The sequence below is a fragment of the Rattus rattus genome, chromosome 1 (assembly GCF_011064425.1).
Source record: "Rattus rattus isolate New Zealand chromosome 1, Rrattus_CSIRO_v1, whole genome shotgun sequence".
NCBI lineage: Eukaryota > Metazoa > Chordata > Mammalia > Rodentia > Muridae > Rattus > Rattus rattus.
This window is the reverse complement of record NC_046154.1, coordinates 202326356-202333992: the sequence shown is the minus strand read 5'-3', so window position 1 is coordinate 202333992 and position 7637 is coordinate 202326356. Positions and strand designations below refer to the sequence as shown.

Sequence of the window (7637 nt, the reverse complement as noted above, 5' to 3'; positions counted from 1 at the left end):
GTTCCATGGAACCTTGTCATTTGTTCTTCTATTTTTCAGGTTTTTTAGTCTTCCAGAAGGTCATTTTTGAACTATCTAGTGATATCAAACTAAATGTTAAGGTCTCATCAGATTTCATCCAGGACTGAAAAGAACACATGATGCCTTTGCCCTGATGAGGGTCACAGTTGCAGGCTTTTCTGTGGGCCATTCCTCTTAGAAATGCGATGTTAAAAATCTCGATATTTGTGGCTCATCACCTTACATACGTGAAAAGCATGCAACTGTCTTTCAGGTTAGGTAAGATGGTCAGGAGTGCCATCTTCAGTATGTACTTTATTTTGGATGTGTGTAATCTCCATCTACCAACTCCATGGTGTTGTAGAATAAGGCATGAGCTAAGTTAAGGTGAATCCAGATGTTTAACTGCCTCTTGCATGCATTATTTCTCCGCTTTCCCTGTCGATGGTTTGAGATCCATTCCTTTTACTGGGTCATAGTAGTGATCACTTGACCACACACTTCAGCTTCCAATAGTCTCAGCACATTTCCTGTCACAGATTGCCATAAATCCCTCTGCAATTTTAAGTGATACTTTAGTGATTTAAGGTAAATTTTGTGTTCAACATGACATTTCTACCCAAAAGTTAAAATAACTATTTGAAACAGTGAAAAGCAGTTATTAGGTGAACACAATTTGCCTAATTATAACATGGCATTTGTCTCTGTAAATTCACCTTTCTTAATAAGCGGTGATATTTTGGGAATATAGTGTTCTGAATAATTGTACCAATTTAAATCTTTCTCAATAACGAGCAGAAACAAAACCTTAGGCTTGGATCTATTTCCCAATTTTCACTTCCCCACTTAGCCTGTAATTGGCCATATGCAGAGATATTCCCATCAGGATCAGTTCCAGCATCAACCACTGAGCATTTCCGGCTTCATTTTAGTAATAAATACACATTTATGTACACATTATATATACAAGGTTGTATAGTTTTGAGATGTTCAAATCAAATTTTATCTTTGCCATATTCTATGAAAATCATCCCAAAAGGTGATTGTTTTGTGAGGAGATTTTCCATGTTTCAGATGGAGGATAGAGAATGATCACTTTTGAAAACATCATAAGAATAAGCCAGAGAATGAGGATGTTGGAAAGACCAGCAAGAACAGGACCTATCCTCAATGTCAGGTGACTGGAAGCTTGCATCTGGATTTAAAGTTTCCATGAATAACATTTTACTGTTACACAAAATGTGCCTCATGAGTACACTTATTGTGGGGAGGGACTTCTCAATTTGCTCTACATGGAAGGTTTTAAGTTCTGAGTAGATATATTTCTTGAGGTTTATTTTTATTCCTGCATGTGTATGTGCATGCATGAGTGAGTGCCTGTTTGTGCACCTGCATGCTTTTGTGTGTGCACGTGCATGTGTTCACATGTGTGTATGTGTATGCACATATGTGTGTCTGTGTGTGTAACTGCATGTTGCATGTGCATGGGTGCCCTCAGAGGCCAAAAGAGGATGTTGGATTCTCTAAAAGTGGGGTTACAGGCATTTGTGAACCACCCAACTTGAGTGCTTAGAACCAAATTCAGGTTTTTTGAAAGAATGTCAAGAATCAGTAACCACTGAGCCATTGTTTTAGCTACCAATATTAAATATATTTATATTTATATTTTAAATGTGGTTTAATCATATTTATTTAATATTACTAAGTTTATCTGGTTATATATTCAATTATTAATTTAATCATTAATAAAACTATAAACATATATAGAGACATGTTACTTCCAATACCAAGGGCACAAAGCCATATTGATAAATCATTACTTCTTAGGTGTCTTAGAGGCAACATAATCTCTATTGCATAAGATTTTCTCATGTAAATCTATAACCACTCAAATCATGAGAATTCAAATGTACTAAACATTTTACAAGATAATAATGCTGGAGCAAAATAGATAAAAGAAAAAGTCAATAGAACTAAATATACTCTCAAACTATCCCTATCTCTTTTTCACAAGGTGAGGTCCAGCCATGTTACATTAAAGGGGAAGAATTTATGATCTGAGCCCTTAGAAATGCAAGCAAGAGACATGTGCTTCCCCCAACACATGTCCCTTACTCTCTTCTAAGTTTTGGTATTTATCAATATCTTTTATAGTATATTGCCTCTACAAAGGCAATTCTCAACATATGGGCCACAACCCCTTTGGGGGTTGAATATTAGTTACCTTAAATATCAGATATTTACATTATGATTTATGCTGTAGCAAAATTACAGTTATGAAGTAGCAAGAAAAATAATTTTATGATGGGGGAGGGGAGGTGACCACAACATGAGGAACTATGTCAAAGTGCCACAGCATTAGGAAGGTTGAGACCATTGCTCTACAGTTTTCTTGTAATTAAACTGGATATTGCAATTTATTTTATTAAAATATCGGTTGTTTACTGTATGTCTGTCTATCTGCTTTTCTATATGCATACCATATGCATGCAGTACCCGCAGAATCCAGAAGAGAACTAAAGATCCCTTAGAAGTAAATTTGTGGGCAGTTGTGAATCTCCACATAAGATCTAGGACCCCATCCTGGGTCCTTTGAAAGGGTAGTAAGTGCTCCTAACTGCTAACCAATATCTCTAGTTCTATTATACTAATTTGAAAAGCCTATATTGAGTTTTCAAGTATACATAATCTCAGGATTTTGTTATGAATTCAAATTTGAATAAACCATGCTGAAAAACTTGCTGTGTGAAAAGGCATCTGTTTACTAAAATTCGTTTTATTGAAACACATTAAATTAGATTCCTATTGGAATAATATAAATGAAATAAAGTATATTCCTGAATGTTAGCATGCATGGTATATTTGCATTTCATACTTGTCAAACAAAGAAGATCACCATGTCTGAAAATGAACTGTTCCCAACAAAAAAGCATTATTTCCCCATCAACCAAGAAAATGTACACTTCCGAAGGTAACCATGCCTTGACTTTGGAGAAGAGCAGAAAATCTTAATTATGTCATCGTTAGGCAAAAGAGAGTTTACATTATCTTCAACAGTCAATAATATCCACTTAGAAGTAAATATCAGAAGCTCAGATGACCAGATCCTTGTTATTTTCATCTTTTACATCACATACAAGCTATAGGGCAGCATTAGGCTACTGTCGTCTAGCTGAGCAAGAGGAGCCATCATCAGCTGCTTTCTCAAACACGCATTCCTGAGGAAGACAGAAATCATGCCATTCCCAGATGGAAGGCAGACTGGAAAGTTTACCCCTAAGCAAGGAAAAAGGCAGAGTGCCGTGCTTCCTGCTCTTCGGCTCATTCTGACCAATTGAAAAGGAAAATTGAAAAGGCTCAATTATTTAATGTATACCTTTGATGGGTTTTATAACATGAAATGAATTTTATGATTAATGAGGATTTTATGTAGACTGTACATTTTAAAAAAGCCTCATCTACAAAAGGCAAATAGTATTACTTTCTGGCTAGCTAGTGAAGATGAAAATGAAATGCAAAATAATGTTGATTGACCTAAATTTAATATATAAAGGTAGCAGTAGTTAATAGAATATTGATTAAAGATATACAAGGAGATGGTGACAATTCATCAAATCTCCTTGTTCTATGCCTGAAGGCATTTGGTTAATAAACATCTTCTCTTATAATTGATCTGTATCCTCCTATTACTCGGTTTATGCCTTGTTTCTTTCCCTGTGAACATATCAGCATTACACAGTTCTACTGTCAGCACCTGATACTCATACAAAAGATTTTGTAAAAACTGTTAGTGTATTTTCATATTTTAAATGTGACCAATCTTACAATAAGAGCCCATAGATTGGGGATAAGTGTAATTAAGGCACATGAACCTGAATTAGTCAACTAACCTAGGAAAGAAGATTCGATAGAAAAATGCAGAAACGTATCTATAATTTATCTTTATTATTGTATAACATCGATTTGGTAACAATTATAAAACAATTTAAACAGTTGGATATGTAAAGCATATAGTTAGTTCCTATAAAACATATGCCCATGAGATTGCTTGTATGATCTGTCAAATACTGGAGACAATTTTTTAAATCTTAGAAAAATGCTTAGTTTGCTAATTGAGCTTATTTTTCTTTATTTTTACTAGGGGTTATATTCTTTATATACAGATAAGTTATACACATAAACATTAGTGTCAATTCAGTTGAATCACTGTGGAAAAAACATTTTATAAGTCTCTCCCCAGGGTATGTAAAACAATAATGAATCCTAATATATGTAACAGCTTCATATGTAACAACTGCTTAATTGGTTTTCCTTTAGGATATGAGATATAAGTGACAGCTAGGTTGTTAGTTTATGTGTTTGTCATCTGTAGACAAACTGCATGCCATTCTGTTCCTAAACAATTTGTGGAGTGAAAGAAATACAGGGAAATTTATCCTTCATATAGCAAATGTGTTAAGCACTTTCTTATAAATCCTAACCTATAGAATGATTACCAATTTTAGACTTATTAAAAAAAAAACAAATAACACAACAAACTCCAGAAACTCAAAAAGGAGAACCATTTTATCTCGCTCCATAGCTAATGTGGCCAAAAATATAGTGGCTGCTTACCCTAATCACACCATTGGATCAGTGTGCCAAAATATCTGGTTAAACCATGCAGAAGCTCATTACAAACCATTCAGTAGCACAACAAAATTTACATCAAACAATTCTTTGTCCTACATGAACATCACCAATATTTTCCAATACATAAAAGTTTAACAGTTTGTTCTAGTTATTTACGACTGACAAGTAATGATTGACAATTGCAGAATGTACTCACCTTATAAGTAGATATAGGCTACAAAGTTGAGGATACCCATGCTACAATCCACAGACCTAAAGAAGCTAAATAACAAGAAGGGCCCAGAGGAGGATGACTGAATCTCACTCAGAAGAAAAAAATAAAATCGGCATCAAAAGTGGAGGGAGGGAAGGAACTGGGCGGGAGTTTCTGTTGTAGGGAGAGCTGGGGAGAGAGCCACAAGAATGAATAGAAATGGTGAAGGGAGAACATCTGTAGGACATGCCGAAGACTTGGGATGGGGGAGTCTATGAAGGTAACTCTAGCTGAGAATTTTAGCAGTGGGGGATATGAAGCCTGAAGTGATTACCTCTTATAGTGACTCAGAATTCCCAGAGAGGGATAAAGACACCACCTTACCCATATAACCTTTATCCCAAAATATGTCCTGCCTATAAGAAGAATGGGGGCAAAGATGTTGCAAAGACTAAGGGACCAGCCAACCAATGACTACCCCAACTTGAGATCCATCCCATGGGAAAGAACCAATCTCTGACACCATTAACAGTACTCAGTTATACTTGCAGACAGGAGCCTAGCATAACTGTTCTCTGAAAGGTTCCACCCAACAGCTGACCAAGAAAGATGTAGACACACACACTCAAACATTATATGAGCTTGGCAAGTCTTTTAGAAGAGTTGGGGAAAGGAACCTGGATGGGACAGGGATTCCATAAGACCATCAGAGTCAACTAGCCTGGACCCTGTCAGGGAAAGGGGGTCTCCCAGAGATTGAAGCACCAGCCAAAGTGCATAAAAGGGCTGGACCTAATCCCACACACATATATGTAGCAGATATACAACATGATCTTCACGTCAGAGCCCGAACAATTGGAGTGGGGACCTACACTGACTCTGTTGCCTGCCTGTGTATCCTGCTTCCTTAACTGGGTGTCTTGTCTGGCCTCAGACAAGGTGAAAGGATACACCTAATCCTATAGCAACTTGAAGTGCCAGGATCCATTTTACAAAGAAAACAATACCAGGTATTTCTTAAATTCTTGCCTAAACAATTCTACGTGTAAGAGTTTTCCACAATACAGTTGTTGATTTAACACAGCCAATAATTTGAAAAAAGACTGTGAAAATCTAAAAGACCTTTGCTTCTCTAGTCCCTGCCAAGGAATTCCCTCTTGTGTGAATACTCCAGAAGTAAGGGGTTTCCTGTGCCAATGTCCTCCTGGGCAGAAGGTGCTGACCTATAAAACTGTCACTAATTCCTGTGAAGGAACTCCTGCCAACATAAACCTGCCATAAAGACCCTGAGCACCATGTATCTGTCCTGCTGGATATGCCAGAAGGTTCTGAGACAAATTGAAATGAGTGTACTTCCAGCTCTCACCACAACAGGGCTGTGTGCCAGGATGGAATCGAATCAATGGCTACTCCTGCTTCTATGTTCCTTGTCATCAAGGCAGACGTTGTGACTTGGAATTGGATAAATGTGTTTCTGATCCCTGCATGAATGAAGATATATAGCTCAATGAGATAGGAAGATATATGTGTCTGTTTTCAAGATTATTTTAGTGTGAACTGTGAGTTGGAAATTGATGAATATGGATCCCAGTCATGTCTATATGGTGCCATGTCTCAGGACGCTCTTAGAGCTTGCTTCTGTGACTATGTATCTGGATTCCTTAGAGACCACTGGGAAGGAAACTTTCATGAATGCACCAATCAGCCATGTCTCCATGGAGATCTATATGTGGATGGAGGAATCAACTATACTATGACTGCACAGATAGTGGATTCACGGGGCACACTGGGAGGCCTTGATGCCTCTCTGTTGGTCAAAGCCTTGTCACAATGATGCAACATATGAAGATACTACTGACAGCTATATTTGTTGTTGCTGGCCTGCATACACAGGTGCCCTGTGTGAGACAAACATAAATGAATGTAGAAGTAATCCTTGACAATTGGGCAGGCAGTATACTGCGCTGTCCTCAGAGGATCTATATGGACACATTGCTAGACTGCATTCCTCCTTCAATTATCTTGGAGCCTCAGGCTGTGTTTGTTTCTGTCAGCATGGATTCACAGAAAGAAGCCTAGCATAACTATCCTCTCAGAGGCTTCACCCAACAGCTGCCTGAAACAGATAGAGACCCACAGCCAAATAAATATTAGACTAAGCCCGTGAAGTCTTGTGGAAGAGTTAGGGGAAGGATTGAGGAACCTGGAGGAGACATGGATTCCACAAAGAAGACCAACAAAGCCAAATAACCTGGACCCCTTGGGGGTTCCCAGAGACTAAACCACCCAGCAAAGACTGAACCTACCCTCCTCATCCCCCACATATGTAGCAGATTGCAGCTTGGTCATCTTGTGGATCCTCCTACAACTGGAGTTGCGGCTCACCCAGACTGTTGCCTGCCTGGGGATCCTGATCCCCTATCTGGGCTGCCTTGTCTGGCCTCAGTGGAAAAGGATGTATCTAGTCCTACAGTGACTGGAGGTGCTAGGGTGTCATGATTCCCAAAGGGGCCTCTCTATTCTCAGAAGTGAAGGGGAGAGGGAACAGAGGGAAGAGTGGAATGAGGGAGGAACTGTGTCTTAGTTAGTGTTTTACTTCTGTGAACAGATACCAGGTTCAGAGATCAGTCCATTATTATCAAGGTAGGCATGGCAGTGTCCAGGCAGACATGGGGTTGGAGAAGCTGAGAAAAGGCAGCTGGTGGAAGACTGGCTTCCAGGCAGCTAGAGTGATGGTGTTAAAGCCCACACAAAGAGTGACACACCTACTCCAACAAGGCCACACCTCCTATTAGTGCCACTCCCTGCGCTA

General features: G+C 38.6%; 1 pseudogene; it reads left to right on the top strand.

The window, feature by feature from the left end:
• Window positions 1-2897: 2897 nt before the first annotated feature.
• Window positions 2898-6909, top strand: LOC116883529 (annotated as a pseudogene).
• The last annotated feature ends 728 nt before the right edge of the window (window positions 6910-7637 follow it).